We start from the raw sequence: 18,548 nt of genomic DNA, 5'->3' as shown, positions 1-18,548 counted from the left end.
TCCCTGCAGTCTGAATTAAACAGTCACGGAGAGGCAGAAGAGGAGGAGGAAGGACGCAATGGGCACTGAGGTCCTGGGCCGGCTCCCCTCCCTACCTCGGGAGACACCCCTCATGTGATCCTACTGTCACTCACCCTTCTGCCTCCATCCTCCATCCTCCCATATGGATCAGGAGGACGCCCACTGCACAGAGCTGTGATGAGCATGAACAGAAGATGGCAGGAGCTCATGCCAAGGTGCTGAGCACGGGGCCTATGGAGTGCTTCTTTCTGCTGTGGCTGATATCATTAAACAAGAGGCTGACACAGCTTCCGGAGAGAATGTCACTCACTGAGAAACTGAAACGTGTGACCTAGGAGCCTGTGAAGGTCTAAGAACCAACAAACCAAATGATTTTGTTTGTTTTTCAAACACTGTAGCCTGTTTTTTCTTTTTTTAATGCTCTACCTTGGGTATCATTTAGTTTAATTTCAAAGTAAGTCCAATAAATACACAAAATCACAGGACTGAGCATGGAGCATTGTTTCACTTCATGTCCTCCAGCCTTTAGGACACATTAAGGAAAGACATGATTCCAGGATTCCCATTAGAAAGGCTGCCCTGAGGCACCTGCTGGGACAGCCAAATTGCAGCTGTTGAAGTTGCCCCCAAGCTGCTTGGATGAAGCAGAAGATTCCTGAGGTCTCTTCTCTTCTGTGCCTCACCCAGGAGAGAAGGTGGAGGGAGAAAGGTGAGAGAAGACAGGAAGAAGGAGGAGGGAGGGAGGGAGAGAGGAGGGGGGAGGGAGGGAGAGAGGAGGGGGAGGGAGAGAGAGAGGAGGGGGTAGGGAGGGAGAGAGGAGGGGTAGGGAGGGAGATAGGAAGGGAAGGGAGGGAGAAAGGAGGGGGGAGGGAGGGAGGGAGGGAGGGAGGAGGGGCATGTTCCATCCACCAAGGCAGCTGCACTGCAGAGAGAATGGAGGGTGTGTTGCCTCTCAGGACAGCAAGTTCAAGCTGTTTATAATTGTTAGTGTAAACAGTGACCAGCTGAGGACAGGGCTGTAATTGGAGTTGACAACGTTTTATTTTCATAGTTGATATTGCGGACCTGGATCTAAAGCACCGTGCCTTGCCCTTTTGCCAGATGGGCCAATGCCTCTCTATACTTAAGTCTATTTGACTAAATACCTGATATTGACTAGGAATTATGTTGGGTAGGATACCCCTTACCGCAGTAACGTCAAACTCACGTTCTCAATGCAATTTGCTCAGGGACTGGCTTCTAACTCTGGGTGGGAATGTTAAACTCAGTCCAGTTCAATTCAATAAGCATTTATCAAGAAACTCCTAGACCAAGAGCTGTGTTAGACACTGGGTATGGGGTAATGGGGATACGAAGATGTAGAATTAGGACTCAAGAAGCTCAAATGCTCTCATTTAATTCCCTAATGCAATTACCCAGCTTCAACCTGAGGGCTGTAATGTCTAAATTCACTTTTTCTTCATTCCAGTTCTACATAACAAAGCATAAATAATAATAGAGGAATGATTCCGTGTTGGATTATTCAGTGGACAGAGAAGAGCATTCTGACCGGCGTAAGACACTGTCTCCATTTCCAGGGAGCCTGTGACGTGGCTGCACGGAGCACACGCGTGAAGATTCAGGAGCACGAGCGTCAGGTGACGGGAGGAGCACGGAGGCAGCACCAGACAGATGCCTGCCGAGGGGCCGCTGCAGCCGAGCTGGCCGGGAAGGTCACGGGAGCGGGCGCAGGCGTCTCCCTCCAGCCACACTTGGTTTTCATGAGGACGCGTGCAGGGAAGGGGATGACACCGAAATGCTGTGGCGTTGAGGGGAGGAGGGGAGGAATGCAGGGTTGAGGGCTGGCCACCACCCCTTGCGTCCCTGCCCCTATGAATGCTGCCAAAATCAGCCCCAATGGGGAGAAGTGAGGTGGCTGAAAGAGGTGGACAGACTTGGCTTCCATGGAATTCACAGATTCCAGTCATTAAAATTACCTTCTGACTTTTCATTTAGAAAACTTTGCAAAGGTACTTAGGGACAAAAGGCAGAAGATGAAACCAACACAGTTGGGCTCAAACCGCTGCCCTTCTCCTCTCTGCATCCAACACCCACCCTGAGCCCCTGAGTGCGAGGACCCGGAGCTGCCCAGCCCAAGGGCGCGGCCCCTGACCAGAGGAGGGAGCCGCACAGCGGGGCCCCCAGCATGTGGATGGCAGGATCTGTGCTATCTCAGTTCCAAGGCCCCAAGCAGAGAAGGCCTGGGGCTCCCAGCTGAAGCTTTGCTGTCTCCTCTGTCACCAAAGTCGAGAAGGACTGAGTGAGACCAACGCCGGACCTGCCGGCTCCTCAGTGGCTGCCGATGTGGCCCTCAGGCTGCGGGTGAGACTGTCTAGGGGAGCCCAGACAGCAGTGAGAATCACAGCCACGAGTGCTCCAGGGGACCCAAAACACAAGCGCAGCCTGAGGAAGGCAGCGACTGCTCAGATCCCCGTCCAGGCTTGTGTGCCACACTCCAGAGGCACACGGCATCAGAACATGGCGCTTTAAGTGGCTTTGTGGGGTGCAGGAACACAAAGTGGGGCCTCGAGTGGCTCAGAAGTCACTCCCACTAGACAGCGGGGACCTGGGCGGCCCCTCTGGACGTGGCTGGAGTCTCTCCAGGGCGGGCTCCAAAGTTCCACGGAGGAGGTGAGAGTCCGTCTTGCTCTGACCTGAGAAAGGCCCCTAATAGGTATCCTGAACATGCAGGCACACAGCTGGCTGACTCATCTGAAGGGACCTGCTGTTGCCACAAGCCAGGGAAGGCTGGAGAGAACTCGACTAACACAAGAACCTTGCCCAGGCACCCACCTGGGGCGCCCACGAGAAAACTAGGGAAGCTGTGAAGACGGAGGTCTGCACAGGGCTGGGAGAACCCAGGGAGGAGCCGCACTTGGGACCAGGTGGGACGGAGGGCTGGGCCTCACAAGCAAAGGACGGAGGCGCTCAGTGCCATGAAGATCCCGCTGCACCCACAGCTGCAGGCGTGGCTGGCAGCACGAGCTTGGTTGCAGGGGCCCAGGAGCACGTGTGTTTGGCAGGAGCTGCCCTCCTGGAGCCGCACTACGGGTACCGTCATTTTAGAGGCAGGCACCTGATATCAACGATGATAATCAACCATGCCACCCTGAATTACAGCCGTGTCCTCAGCGGGTCACTCTTTACGCTGACAATTACAAAGATCTTGAACTCGCTGTCCCAAGAGGCGACAAGCCCTTCATTATCACGGCGGCAAGCCTCTGTGCGGCCCTCCACCCCCGCCGCTTCCCGTTGGGGGCAAGTGAAGTCCCGTGACGGTGACTCAGAGCCAGCCCAGTAGCTTCAGTGCAGGAAAAATCACAAACACTCAAACACATCCTAAACATGGGCAGTTGGTAGGAGCCGATTCCTCAATTCAACCTGTTCGGAGGCTTTCTGGGCTAGCACAGCTCTGATCACAGGCTTGCGCTTTCTGCTCCCTGTGAAGGGCGGCGAGGAGGCCGGGCTCTGCCATTCTGCAGGCTCCACTACGTGAAGTCTGCCCGGTGGCCTGTGCCAGACAGTGTGACCGTTGCCCGCAGCGAATACTCGGCACAGCAGAGCCGGCGTGGGGAAGAACAGAAAGTGCCTTGTAAACCCACAGAAGACGCTAAGCCACGCACGGCCTCACGTGCACTGCGTGTCAATCACGGGAAGCAGGAAGGAGCTCTTAATAGTTCCAGTAAATGCAAAGGCCGCCCTGCAAAACTGCGTGAAACTTTCTGACGACTCACAGGTGAGGAGCCACTGCCTGAGACACAAAGGTAAAGAATTAATCTGAAACTGCATATTATAAAACTTATTTTTAAATGACGGTGCTTAATTGAAAAGACTCCCAAAGAGTACTGCATTAGAAAGTGACAGAGTGAAACCGTGAGGCTGACCACAGGAGTCCCTGGAAAATTCACCAATGGGGACATTGTTTCCCAGTGTCAAAACTAGGAAACAGAAGAACCGCACCTGATAAAACATTCAATTAATCACTTGAGTCCTCCCCACATACGAAGCTATGTTAAAAAGTGTTCCCAGAAGCTAAAGTGAGCAGGAGGGCTGTGAACACACAAAGAAAGAGCCACTTCGTCTGCGGACCACGACAAAAGAAACGCTAATGAGTGCCTATGACATGCTGGAGTCCAGGGCTCTGGGTACAGCTGTGACGGGGACACTCAGGGTTCCACTGTCCAGATGGGAAAACAGGGTGGAAACACCAGGGAGCCTGTCCCAAGGTGCAGAGCCAGTGAACGGTGGTTCATACTGGGCCAATCCCAGCTGCCAGGCTCTGGGGCTCCTGGGGACAGAAGCCTGTTGACTTCACTCTGGTGTGTGAGAGGCGGCAGCATCCCCCAAAGGAGCCTGGAGAAGTGGTGTTACCCTCCATCCCTCCATCCCCTGTCCCCGGTGTTACCCTCCGCCCTGTTCCCAGAGTTACCCTCCGTCCCCCCATCCCAGGTGCTACCCTCTGTCCCCTGTCCCCAGTGTTGCTCACCATCCTCCTCACCTCCGGGTCCCTCTCCCTGTCCTCCCTCATTTTCCTGTTCACCCAGAGCACGTCACATGACTCTTCCCTTTTCAAGAGGCTCAGCTATACCCAGAGGCATTCCAGCCTATTCAGGACAGGACACACACCCTGGGGAAATGCTAACACAGGGTTGGAAGGGCCTGAGACCCTCACTGTCACCCAGGAAGGATGGAAGAGCCCACGGTCATGCTGCTTGTGAGGCAGGATGAAAACATCTGTGTCCAAAATATTATTTTCACTAGAACTGTTCAGACCATTCGTGAACGAATCAGTTAAATACCAGCAAGGGCCATTCCCACTTATTCTCTGGCTACAGTTTTCCACCCACCAGCAACCACACTCCTAGGAATTATCCCTAATGCAGTATCAGCGCCTTGTGCCTTTAGGAAAACCTCTTTCTCTCCAGCTTTGTCCTCCTTCCACAAAAGGTGCCTCTGACTCCCTCACTCACCGTACCAGGATTTCGCTCGGCTACAGAGGAAAATCTGCATGGGGCTCAGAGGTGGGTGGTCCCCTCATGGGCAGCAGCTCTGTGACATCCTCCGAGGAGCCTGGCCCAGGCCTGCCCCACACACCAGGACTCTGCCTTCTGGCCCTCAGGCCCCCGAAGCTGCTTTCCCTCCAGGGGTCATGCCTCGGGCAAGAAGGCCGGACAAGAGCCCAGGGCTGCTGTGGGTCGGGAAAGTCTCCTGACACCTCCCACTCCAGGACCCCCCATCAGCATCCCAGCATCTGGACCTGTGTCACCAGCCGCTCTGCCGTGCAAGAGAATTGGATTTTCAGCTGGGTGTGCTGCTTCCCTAAACAAAGTAGGGTGTTGTTACTGAGGAAAAAGGAAAAAGCTAGCATCTTCCTGGCAACCCCACGACATCCAGCCACTGGTTCTCACCACCCCAGAGATGTCCATCCAGGGCAGATAGTGTCTTCAACCAAGCGCCACTGACCCAGAAGTGCAGTAATTAGTACACTTTCACCAGAATCACCCACTCCTTCACCTTTACACCCAAGAAAAACATGTTTGCCAGGCAAATTAGATGTCCAGGAGGTGTAAGGAAACCCCAAGCCTGCTTTAAGCCTCAGACTTTTGAGACCGTTGAGGGCTGTGCGCACAAGAGCAAGGCTGCACCCGAAAGCTCTGCTCCTGCCGGACGTCATGGACAGACCACACGGCTCAGCCACATGGACCCTTCCAGGACTTCACGAGAGGGACCTCCGTGGTACATGCAATGATGTGCACTTCGTTCAGCCTCGAACAGACCACGCCCTCGTTACAGGGTCAGTGATTCACCTCCTGCCATCAGCCCCCCACCTCACCGAGGGTCTGCATCTGCATCTGTCATAACTTTGCTGTTTTACCCGGGTACTAAAATGCAGCATCGGAATGTTTAAAGGTCTTTAAATATCAACCCTCCGGGTGCAGTTCTTGGCACTTTAATGCGGTCACTCGATGCAGGCCTCACTCACAACTCTGAGGTAGCTCATACCTTTCCTACCTAACCAAGGAAGAAACGAAGGCATGGAAGGTGCAGCTCCTAAGGAGCAGATTAGGATTCAAACCAGTGATCTTCGTCACATGCTGAGCTACCTCCCAGGCTGAGATAACATTCAAAATTAACCAGGTAGAACAGCGTTCCATAAATCAGCCAGAAATGGTCCTTGTGGATGGGCCTGTGGTTATTCCCTGAAGAACAAGACCATTCGCCCAAAAATCCACCTGTGTCACACTCAAATGTTTACATATCCAATTATTTTTAAAATACCCCAATCAAGCATGTTCACAGCCATTTAGAGCCATACAAATTGTCTGCTTTGCTTACAATCAACCCAAGACCTCTGTCGGCAAAGGGCACGGTGCCAGGTCCAGAGAAGGTGGGACAGAGACACAAACAGGAACCGCTCCGTTTCTTTGGGAGCCTCGCTCTGATGGGCCCGCGAAGACATGGCGCAGACGGCGGGGCACAGGCAGAGGGCAGGCCAGGAGAAGGGGCTGCATTGCCGGGAGGCAGTGCTTTGAGCTCTAATGGATGGAACACTGCTAACCAGCGAAGGTGGAGAGAGGGCAGCCGTCTGAGAGGACGAAGAGGCAGCAAAGCACAGTTGGCCTCGGGGAACCGGAAGCCACAGGGACATCAGGCTGGGTGCTGCTGTCTGCTGGCCACCGGCTGGGAGACTGTACTGGGCCTGGAGGGACATCCCTGACACTCCCCACTGGATGCCAGGGGCACCCCCAGCCCCAGGTGAGAACCACGGATCCCATGGTGAATGAGGACAGCCTGTGGGAAGTAGGGCTGGGACAGCTCTGCACGGCTTAATAGGAAAGTTGGGTTCTATTTTGTGGGGTTTTGGTCACGCCAATGGCCGGTCAGTGCTGTCCATCAGGAAGTGATTTGAGGATAGATTAGAGAAGGGGCTGCCAAGGCCAGCTGGGCATTCGCTGCCTGGGTCCAAGGAAAAGGAAATAAAGGCTGGCGATGTGACAGTGTGGGGGAGCACAGAGGGAAGGAACTGGTGGAGACACAGGACTGGCTCCGCACAGGGCCACGAGCAGCTACCCGGGGGTCGTCCTATTAATTCTCCTTAGGGTCCAAGAGGCGGCTGTGAGGATCCCTCTCCTGAGGACAGAACTGCTCCAGAGCCACACAGCGAGGATCCAAAGAACCAAGATCCCGGCCAGCTCCAAAGTGGGCGATCTTGACCCCTCACCCGTGGTCCTGAGGCAGGGATCAGAGCCCCCTGGACACACAGACCCTCCCAGGAACTGCAGGAAGGGGAAGCAGACGCCCCGGACCAGCGGCAGGACCCAGGGTTTCTGCCCTCCAGGGCACATTTGGACCAGCCACTGCACAGGTGGACACACGGTGCTTTAACCCGCGCTGGGGAAAGGAGCCCTCGCTGTCAGGATGGAAGGGTGGAGACCCCACCCTCGATGGGGACCGGCCTCCCTACTTTAACCCGCGCTGGGGGAAGGAGCCCTCACTCTCAGGGTGCAGACGGTAGCTCGATCGGGCTGGCCTCCCTGCTAGGCACAGCCTGAGCCACATGACGAAGTCCAGAGAGGATTACCATTGTACACCTGGCCCAGCTTCCGGCAGCCCCCGACCAGGCCACTACCCTCACTCCAACAGCCCGGTCCATCACCAAGCCCCACCCTCTTCTGCCAGCCCTGCCCCCACAAGGCCCCTCCTCTCGCTGCAAGTCCAGCCCCCAAGGCTCAGCTTGCCTGCAGCCCCGCCCCACTGGCTCCACCCCATCGCCTGCAAGCCCCATCCCCAAGGCCCAGCTCATCCCCGCCTACGAGGCTTCACTCCTCACCTGCAAAGAGCCACCCCTTACTAAGCTCCTCCCATCACTTGCACAGCCCCGCGCAACATAGCACTACGCCCTCCAGGAGCCCCTCTTTTCACCCGCGCAGCCCCGCCCTTCACCAGGCCCCACTCATCTGCATAGACACGCCTCTCGCCACGTCCCACTTCTCCCTTGCCCACTTCCCCCTCCTTCTACTGTCCACATCCTGCTGCTGGCCCCACCCCGCCCCTTTCGTCAAGCCGGCCGCGCCCCTTTTACCCGTGAGCACGCTTCTCCCCTTGCCGCCTCCTTCGGCATGTCGGCCCCGCTCCTCCCGCCCATCGCCCTCTGCACCGCCCTCCCGCCCGTCCCAGAGCAGTGGAGGCCCGCCCTTTTCATCTACAGCCTATCGCAGAGGACGTTGCCGTTCGCGCTGACCAATAGGAGTGGTGGCCGTCACGGCAAGCCCCGCCCCACGCCCTACGTCGCGTTAAGTGGGGTCCCTCGCCAGCCCCGAGCTGGTCTTACGCCATGTGGCGCTGTGGCGCGCGGAGGGGGTTGAGTTCTCTGAGGCGGCTGAGCGGCGGGTGAGGCGCTGCGGTCGGCGGCTAGAAGTGCTCGGCGTGCTGGCTCCCGGGAGAGGAAGGTCCAGGACGGGCCGGAGACGTAGGGGTCCCTGCGCCCAAGCCTTGCAGCTCCCCGCACTGTGGGCGCCCCGCACCCCGAGGCCCTGCCGGGGCCTTCCTTGGGCTCCCACATCCGGGGTTCTGAGGCCGGAGGACCCCGGGGCCGATGCCCCGGGCTGGGGGCCGGGTCTGCCCGTGGCGCTCCCGGCAGGGCCCTCCTTTGGAGTGGGCTTTAATGGGGGTAGTAAATGGGGCCGGCAGTTGCGGTTCTCGCTGGTGTCTTTGCTCCTAGTTCATTTTTGTTGGAGGCCGAGTCCTTAAGAGACCCGAGGCGCCCACAGCCCACTCTTAAAGTCCGGCTGTGTTCAGAGAACTGAAGCCTCCCGGAATTTAACTTTTTTTGGTTTTTTAACGACTCAGTTTATGGGGGAAAAAATTGACGAAGCGGTTTAGTGCTCATGGTAATCCACGAGCCAGTATTTAATGTAACAGTTCAGCGCTGCCGGCCCAGGCCGGGGGGAGACACGGGGCGTCCGTGGCGTGAGTTTGGCAGCAGGTTACTGGAAAGTTCGGGGGAGACCCTGGCCTTACCGCTCATGGGTTTCCTATCATGTCCTTGCTCATAAGTAACTTCTTAAAATGCGTCTCTGTCCCATAATTCTGAAATTTGCTAAATCAGTAAGCAAATGTTGACTACAGCATATCTTCATAATGTTGACAGTGACTGAATAGGTGTTTTCTTTTCCCCTGTATATATCTTTAAAATATTTTGGTGGGATATATTAATGTAGAAAAGCCCGTAAGACATATAGTACAATTTGAGAAAATAAAGTGTTTTTTTTTTTTTTTTTTGAAGAGACGGGATCTTGCTCTGTTGCCCAGGCTGGTTTTGAACTCCTGGGCTCAAGTGATCCCCCTCCTCAGCCTCTCACATTGCTGGGCTTACAGGCGTAAGCCATCTCATCCAGGTGAGAATAATTAGAAAAGAAGTAGGTTGGGCGCGGTGGCTCACGCCGGTAACCGCAGCATGTTGAGAGGCCAAGGCGGGCGGACCACTTGAAGTCAGGAGTTTAAGACCAGCCTGGCCAACATGGTGAAACCGCGTCCCTACTAAAAATACAAAAATTAGCTGGGCGTGGTGGTGAGCACTTGTCGTCCCAGCCACTCAGGAGGCTGAGGCAGGAGAATTGCTTGAACCCAGGAGGTGGAGGTTGCAGTGAGCCGAGATTGCACCACTGCACTCTAGCCTGGGCAACAGAGCAAGACTCTTGTCTCAAAAAAAAAAAAAAAAAAGTGTCCGCATGACCAAGCTGAAGATTTCCCCTAACTGCTCATAACCCTCTCCCTCCCGCTTAGATTAGCACTATCATACAGAAATGTCCTTGCTTTTTAAAAATATTTTACCATCTCTATGCATTCTGACAGTATCTTGTTACCTGTTTGAATAATACCTGTTTAGGATAATACTGTATCGTGTGTATCTTTTGTTTAACATTATGTGACCTTCATCTTTGTTATATGCAGTTGTAGGCACTTTTGTTGGTTAGTTTTTTTTTTTAATTGAATGATTAGTCTGCAGTTTATCCATTCGCTGTCGTTACACCTCCAGGTGAGTTGAGTTTGGGACTATCAGAGTTTGTGCTGACAATCTTGTCTGTGAGTGCTGGTGCAGCAGTGTAAGGTGTGGAGGATGTAGACCAAGAGGTGAACGGATTTCCAGTATTCAGATTTTTTTTTTTTTTTTTTTTTTTTGACGCCCAGGCTGGAGTGTAGTGGCGTGATCTCGGCCCACTGCAACCTCTGCTTCCCGGTTTCAACGATTCTCCTGCCTCAGCCTCCCAAGTATCTGGGACTACAGGCACCTGCCACCACGCCTGGCTAATTTTTGTATTTTTAGTAGAGACTGGGTTTCACCATATTGGCCAGGCTGGTCTGGAACTCTTCGGCTTCCCAAAGTGCTGGGATTACAGGTGTGAACCACCATGCCCTGCCTGCTTAGCTTTCTAAAGAATGCCAAGTGTTTTTCCAAAGTTGTTCCACTTTGTACTCCCTGTGGGACAGGTAGCAGTGTATGTAGCAGTATGAGAGCAGTATGACTAGCAGTGTGTGAGAGCTCCTGGTAATATTAGGCTTTTTAAAAAGTTTTCACCAATTCGGTAGGCATGTAATGGGATTTAACTGTAGTGTGAATTTCTTCCAATATTTTGAAGGCTTGTGAGGATTCTGTGAGGAAAAGAAGCCCTTTTGTTTAAGAGTTTCTTAAGGGGAATTTAAACCATGATTGTATTATAGTTATTTTTGAACATGTATAAAGAAAAGGTTTCCAACACTGAAGCTTTAGGTAAGATAAAAGGTCATTAAAATGGGAAGGGTCTTACCAGAAATTAGTTTTCTGGAATGTGCAAGATTTTGGAAGATGCAGTATTTAATTTTTATCTAATTAATGATCTTTATCATGTAAGAGTATTTTCACTATGTGGCTGAATAATGTTAGCCAGATAATTTTCCTGCAGCTCATCTAACTTAGATGACCTTTAGTCTAGACATGCACACCACAGAGCGTGGCGATGGAACAGTAACCGGGCTTGTGAGAGGGCTCTACACTATCAACTAGGAGACAAGATCCACGGATTCACCATAAACCAGGTATGGGTCCTTCTCGGCACCTCCTCATAAATCCACATACATTGCAGGTGTGGTTTCTGGCATAGGTACGGGCCCTTTAGGGTGGAGACTAGCCTTGTCCTCGTGTCCCAAGGCCCTGGCCCAGCTCCTGTTGCATGATGGCTACTCGGCTGAACAAAGCTTGTGAGAGAAATGACCCCCGGTCCCTTCCTGGAATCCCGCGAAGCCTGATTCTTGTCAGATTTGAGAGAGTAACACTTCCAGCTGGGTCTGTCATCAGACACACTCAGGTTTCTGCAGCCAAACCTGATGATTCGCTGAGTGTGAGCACGAAGACTCAGTGCCCTGATCTGTTCAGTCAGGTTTTGCCATCAAATAGTTTGCTCTAAACTTCTGCAGAATCTTTCAGTTTTCTGAGCCTTTTGGGTTTCAAAATTATAAAGAAGAAATTGTGGACTTATACTTACTTGGGTTTATATTAAAATGGATTCATTTTTGTTTTGTTATTTGCTTAAGTCTTTTCCTTTTTTTTTTTTTTTTTTTTTAGCATAGTAACTAAAAATGACCACACTTCACATATTTGGCCAGCTGTTGGCTCTGTGCTATGCTTGATGTTGTAGCAAATTTAAAAAACAACTTACCGTCTAGAAAGACTGATGCGGCTGTGACTGGAAGCACATGGTGGATGCCATGCGGAGGGCCAAGGACAAGGGTGGGAGCTGCTGCTGCTGCTGCTGCTGCTGCTGCTGCTGGGGGGAAAGGGAAGAGCTCCTGGAGAGGGTGGTGTAAGAAAGCAGCTGCCTCTGGGCAGGGCTCCAGCAAGGGAACCAGCGCAGTGACTAGGGGGTCCCAGGCAAGGTCCAGGCATGGGAGTCCTGACAACAGACTCAGAGCATTTGTGAAATCCTGCAAAGTGAGGGCAAAGACACCTCACTCTGGGTGAGGTCCTTATTAATAGTAGCCAGTACTATAAACTCACTCCTTTATTTTTCAAATTTTATAGAAATGTACTTATTTTTGAGACTGGTACTCACCATGTCACCCAGGCTGGAGTGCAGTGGGATGATCTGGGCTCACTGCAGCCTCAAACTTCTGGGCTCAAGCGATCCTCTCACCTCAGTCTCCCAAGTAACTGGGACAAGGTGCCCCCACGCCTGGCTCATTGTGTGTGTGTGTGTGTGTGTGTAGGTGGAAACTTGCTTTGTTGTCTAGGCTGGTCTCAAACTCCTGGGTTCAAGTAATCCTCTTGTCTTGTGTATTAGTCTAATCTCACACTGCTATGAAGAAATACCCAAGACTGGGTAATTTATAAAGAATGACCTAAAGAGTAAAGAGGTTTAATTGACTCACAGTTCTGCATGGCTGGGGAGGCCTCAGGAAACTTACAATCGTGGTGGAAGGCACCTCTTCACAGGGTGGCAGGGAAGAGAATGACAAGTGAAGGGGAAAGCCCCTTATAAAACTGTCAGATCTCGTGAGAGCGTACTCACTGTCACGAGAATAATATGGGGGGAACCGCTCTCATGATTCAATCACCTCCTACCAGGTCCCTCCCACAACATGTGGGGATTATGGGAACTACAATTCAAGATGAGATTTGGGTGGGGACGCAGCCAAACCATATCACCTTGGTTTTCCAAAGTGCTGGGATTAAAGGTGTGAGCCACTGTGTCCAGCCATAGAAACTTATGATAAGTCATGTTTCTTGTTTGAGAAATAGCTACCATGAGCGCTATTATTATTAAAGCTATATATTGTTAGAAAGCAGACATCTCACTGTATCTGCTGATTTTAAATGCATTGATCATCTGTTACAAAGTACGGTAAGCTTGGAAACGAGTAATTTAACAGCGGTAGATGATGCAGGTCGTAGTGGGCCACTTATGCATGGTGGTTGGATGGCAGGCTCCCTAGATTGGGCTGAGGAGACCCGAGGTCTCACCTCTGCCAGCGACTTGCTGTGTGTGCTTGGCCAGGTGACTCATGGCACCCGGACGGAGTGGGTGGCAAGTGTTGTGATCACAGGGACGTGGTATGTGATTGAGGGAGAGGGCCGGCTGGCATGACTGAAAGAGAAGACAGTTTCTTTCATACCGAAAAGTATGGACACTTACCAGGAGGCTTACCTAAAGTAAGGTCGGGGGCCAGAGTATGGAGCCACTGCCTCATCTCAAGAATAGCTACAACTTACTGTCCTAGGACAAAGGGGAAATGAGGCTTGAGACTCAATAATTTTAGTAGAAATCTGTTATATTTTACAATTTCACTTTTCATTTGTACCCAGCTAGTGATTATACTCTGTATCCATTTTCCACACAAAATCCCAAGGACCTTCAGAATCTCCTCTCGGTGTATTTGGACGCCACCTTTTTCCCATGTTTACACGAGCTGGATTTCTGGTATGTCATGAGTGATTAACTAGTTGATGCAGACTTTAGTATTTGAGTCACTGTCAGCTTATAATTATTTGTCCTCAGGCAGGAAGGATGGCGGCTGGAACACGAGAATCCTAGCGACCCCAGACACCCTTGGTCTTTAAAGGAGTCGTCTTTAGTGAGATGAAGGGAGGGTTTGTAAGTTTTCTTTCTTTTTAATGTTGTGTTCAGCTTACCTTACCCATGTACAGAACCATGATACAGACACATCTGGAAGGTGGTTGATTTTTATATAATATTCTCATTATAGGTGACATGTTCTTGGATTAGCTAGGTCAGTGCTGTGAGCAGAAGCCAGGGGATTAGCAGGGCCAGGATGCTGTCTCAGACCATGTCTGACGACCCCCGTGTATGATCTGCAGCGAGAGAAAAGCTCTTTTCATACCACTATCAACACATTGTCTTTTTCACTCATTCTTGCCCAAGTACATGGTGTACTTTCTAGAGGCTGCGTGGCGAGGTGTGTGACACGCACCAAGCTGCATACAGAGCAGATGGGGGAGTCCAGCTTCACCTCTGACCCAGACACTACAGAGGTTTGCAAAAAAGGCAACACAGCATCACTCTAAGTAGTCAGTTTTTTACTTTGTTATGAGAAATATTTTTCAAACATATTTATATTATCATGTAATGATGGCTTACCTTAATGCATAAGTAGTTTTTAAATGTCTCAGCTTTAATTTAGAATATAGAAAAATTATATAAACACACACAGGCACCTACACAGGCAAAAAAGCTCACATAATCAAAAGCTGCTTGGGTCCTCATTAAAACCCATTTATGCCTCGTGTTCCATTATTGGAATCCTAAGCTTGTGGGAGTTATTTATATCCTACAGCTCAAGGTCATTGCCAAGGTCTGAATTTTTACCAAAAAAATTGCAACCTCAGGCATAAATGGGTTAATTTTTCAGAGTGTAAAGGAGCCTTGAGACCATTTTGGATTAAGAGCTGCTGTCCTGGGCCCGTGTCTTCATGTCCCCTTGTGACTTTGACAACCTGCCTGTGCTGGTGTCCCTGGGGCTTGTGGGTGGCCTGCTCTCTGACTCCCGTAGCCCCCCTCAGCTGGTGAACTATTTCTTACCTTTCATTCTCAATTTGGTGGTCTTTTCTTCCAAGGAGCCTTCTTAAAACTCAAGTTAGGGTGAGAGCTTCTCCCCACTTCCCTCCTGGCTGGTGGGCAGACCTGGTGATCCCTCCAATTTGCAACACACATCAAAAAGTCCATTGTTCTCAATCCTTGGGTCCTGTGCATGGGTGATGAGTGATTGAATACGGTGTTAAACAATGCCTGCAGGGGTGTCTTTTTTTTTTTTTTTTGTTACCATTAGAACAGTTTTATTTGCAAAGTATTACAGGCATATGCACCAGAATGTGATCAATTGGCTATATTGTAAGTAATGTATGTGTGTATTATTTTAAATGTATATATTCTTATTTATTTCACATTTCAAGACAGACAATGAGAGGATATTCCCCCAGCACCTTCAAAATAGACTTCTTCCCGACCACACATACTCAGTGGTCTCCAGGGGTGACCCACTGTGCATCCCGGAGCTTATGTGGGAGAAGCTTAAGCAATTTCATACCACTCACTATCACCCAAGCAATGCTAGGTAATATTTTGTTGGAAAAGTTTGATGGTGGATTGTGGAAAGTTAACTTGTTTGTGTTCTTCCAATTTCATGACATGGTGTCTCTCACATTTAGCAATGCTTAGCTTCGAGCCTCTCCTTGGCATGGAGAAGTGCTCTTCCGATAGTGGATGCAGTCACAGAACCTTCATCACATCCTCACTTTCTGATCTATCGCTTGTTTCTTATGTCACTAGTATAAGGTCATTATAGTAATAATATAGTTATACGTATCCTATAAAACACTAATAATTTACATATAAATGCTAATGTAAAAACATATTTGCAAGGTTAGTTTATATAAAAACAATTATGAAAACTTTCAAGTATACAGAAAAGTAGACTAGGATAATGAGCCCCTAAACACTTATCACATAATAGATATCCTTTTCCTTGTGAAGTTTTTGGAAGTAAATTATAAATGTCATCATTTACCACTAAATATTTGAATTTGTGACCTGAAAACATGATTTTTTCTTACATGAGCTAATGCCATTTTCAGTTTTAATAGAATAAAACATACTTTCATAAAACTGCCTATTTCTTATTCCATATTCACATTTTCTAGTTGGCCCCAAAGTGTTTGCTGCACAGGGTCCCACAGATCACACCTGGTCAGCCCGGGTCTCTCCTGGGCACCCTCTCGGGGACGGCAGAGAAGTGTGCAGGCCGGGTTTCCTCCAGGCGCTCTCACTTTCCAGGTGTCCTGGCTGCTCCTGTGTGGTGTTGGGTGCCATGTTCCTGTGTTTCCTGAGAACTGGAACTTAGATCCAAAGCCTTAGTTTGAGTCAGGCTGTGCCTTTTTAAGCAGAGTCCCTCGTGGGGAGTTCTGCATTGATGGCCACATCCTACCATCGTGTGAGGCCTGCTTGCCTCCACCGGGGGGTCTCACACCAGCAGGGTGCATGCTGAGAGTCGGCCACTGTCTTGTGAAGATCTGCTTTCTCCCTTCAGCCACAGACCATCTGGTGCACTTGAGTTTCTGGTGTCCTGTGATAATTCCTCATCAACCTATTAATGGTTTTCATATTCATTGAGGATTATTGCCTGAATCATTTATTAGAGTTTGTGAAGTTTTCAAATTCTGTAATTCTTCATTCGTTTGCTGGACTTCTTCAAAGGAGAGCTCCACATCAGCTGGGGCTCTTGGGTTATCTTGAAATATGGTTCTGTGGAAAAGGCAGGGGCGGCTGCTCTCCCTGGGAAGTCCAGTTTGAGGAGGAGGGGTGGTGCAGGAACTACCTCTAATGTTGACAGAAGAAGCTGTCTTTTTTTTTTTAAAGACAGGGTCTGGTTCTGTCCCCCAGGCTGGACTACAATAGCATGGTCTTAGCTTACTGCAGCCTCAGCCTCCTGGGCCACCTCAGCCACCTGAGTAGCTGGGACTACAGATGTGCACCCCCATGCCCAGCTAGTGCTAATGTTTTTTGTAGAGACAGAGTCTCGCCGTGGTGCCCAGGCTGGTCTCGATCTCCTGAGTTCAAACAGTCTGCCCACCTTGACCTCCCAAAGTGCTGGGATTACAGGTGTGAGCCACTGCACCCAACATGGAGAAAAGAGTTCTTTCTTTTCTTCTTTTTTTCCCCCCAGTCGTCTTTGTTTTGTTTTTTAGTACCACTGTGACCTCACAAATATTTCTGTATATGTATATATTTGAGACCATGTGATCAGATGGAATTTATTTATTTTTATGCCGACATTTGCCACAGCTGTTGGCCCATTTTGGTCTCACTTCTTTGGTTTGTATGCCCCCATCCCCACCTCCCTAACGCAGGCACAGCCAGGCCTTCCTCCTCCAGAGGCTCAACTGTCTGTTTCCCAGGGAGCTCTGATTTCTGTGGCTAGTGGGGAAGGGCCTTTGGAGAGTAGCATCGGGACACTAGGGGTGGTGATTGCTCCTGGATTCTCTCAACCCCGAGAGTGTAAAATTTGTTTCTAAATTCTAGAATGAGAAATTTCTGAAGGTTCTTTAAGATACTAGTTCCCCAAACCTTAACCATAGCTCAGACAACATAGTAAAGAAAAAGATAAATTCTGTCATTGTAACCTTTTTCTTCTGGTTGAATAAATGTGTTATCTTTATTAACATGTATAACCTTGAACTTGTTGCCAAAAATTGACTTTTGTGAAATTGTCAGTTGGATTACTCTATTACTGTACCTAGGGTTATAAAGTATTTTAACAAATACTTCGTTTGGTTTTTGTCACATCTCTAGATGAAGTTTAAAATGAAAGATCAATTTCTGGCTAGGTGTGTTGGCTCATGCCTGCAAATTCAAGCACTTTGGGAGGCTAAGATGGGAGAATTGCTTGAGGCCAGGAGTTTGAGACCAGCAAGAGTAACCGTGAGAACCCATCTCTAAAACTTAAAAATTAGCCCACTGGGCATGGTAGCTCAAACCTGTAATTCTAGCACTTTGGGAGGCCGAGGCGGGGAGATCACCTGAGGTCAGGAGTTCAAGACCAGCCTAACCAACGTGGTGAAACCCTATCTCTACTAAAAGTACAAAAATTAGCTGGGTGTGGTGGCAGGCGCCTGTAGTCCCAGCGACTCAGGAGGCTGAGGCAGGAGAATGCTGTGAACCCGGGAGGAGGAGCTTGCAGTGAGTGGAGATGGCGCCATCGCACTCCAGCCTGGGCGACAGAGCGGGACACTGTCTCAAAAAAAAAAAAAAAAAGCTGGACATGATACACAAGGTGACCCCAGGAGACTCCTGTGCAGAGTAGAAACACACCCCAGCACTAAACTCAGTCCCTGAAGTCCCTGCGGGATTCTCCCCACCCCCCACCCCCGGGTCCACCTGTACCCACCTGGAAAGAACAGTGACACCGCCCCACAGCAGGAGCACCATCAGCGGCCGCGGCACCCCAGGTAGCTGGGCCACCCCCAGGGTTTCACAGGTGGAGAGGGAGCCTGGGAACGTGCATTTCTAGCAATTTCCAGGTGACGGGGCACCACACTTTTAAAAATACACAATACTAGGTCTTGAAAGGACTTCTATTCACTTGCACGTTGGTGGGATGGAGCCCTACATTGCAAAGGGCTTTTCTTCACGTGTCCTCCTTGAGCTCAGGGGCTGGCAGCACTTGGTGGGACCTAGTAGGGCGTCCCTTGCTGACTGCACACCCACAGCTAGAGCCCTGGCCCGGATGATTCTCACAGGAAGCCCGCAGAGCTCCTGACACCTCCCTGGAGGTATGAGAAAGCTGAGGCTCTGAGGGGGATAAACTGATTACTGGAAGGTAACGACCTTAGTGAAGTGGTGAAGCTACAGGGTAAACCCTAGTTTTATTTCCTTTTAACTTTCAAGACTTCCTGATTTCCTCTATTACGATACCTGTGCCTTAGAGTCACCAATGGGAAC

At 50.4% G+C, this 18,548-nt stretch overlaps 1 long non-coding RNA gene and 1 pseudogene across 13 annotated transcripts in view; one reads left to right on the top strand and one right to left on the bottom strand.

Annotated features, from left to right (window-relative positions):
* Positions 1 to 901: 901 nt before the first annotated feature.
* Positions 902 to 7,125, bottom strand: LOC140713383 (uncharacterized; annotated as a pseudogene).
* Positions 7,126 to 8,149: 1,024 nt separating this feature from the next.
* The window catches only part of LOC140713385 (uncharacterized), a 130,339-nt gene continuing 119,940 nt past the window's right edge, over positions 8,150 to 18,548 (top strand). For 8 of the 13 annotated variants that reach the window (XR_012095462.1, XR_012095470.1, XR_012095467.1 and 5 more), the window contains exons 1-2: positions 8,151 to 8,451; positions 11,029 to 11,136. This is a non-coding gene — a long non-coding RNA (uncharacterized lncRNA). Of the gene's footprint in view, positions 8,452 to 11,028; positions 11,137 to 11,662; positions 11,828 to 13,399; positions 17,372 to 18,548 lie in introns of those variants that run through there. The other 5 variants (XR_012095466.1, XR_012095471.1, XR_012095469.1 and 2 more) reach the window with 4 other exon arrangements.

This window comes from Chlorocebus sabaeus, chromosome 14, assembly GCF_047675955.1.
Source record: "Chlorocebus sabaeus isolate Y175 chromosome 14, mChlSab1.0.hap1, whole genome shotgun sequence".
In the NCBI taxonomy this organism is placed as follows: domain Eukaryota; kingdom Metazoa; phylum Chordata; class Mammalia; order Primates; family Cercopithecidae; genus Chlorocebus; species Chlorocebus sabaeus.
Note: the sequence above shows the minus strand (reverse complement) of the source record. Positions and strands in the feature narration are given on the sequence as shown.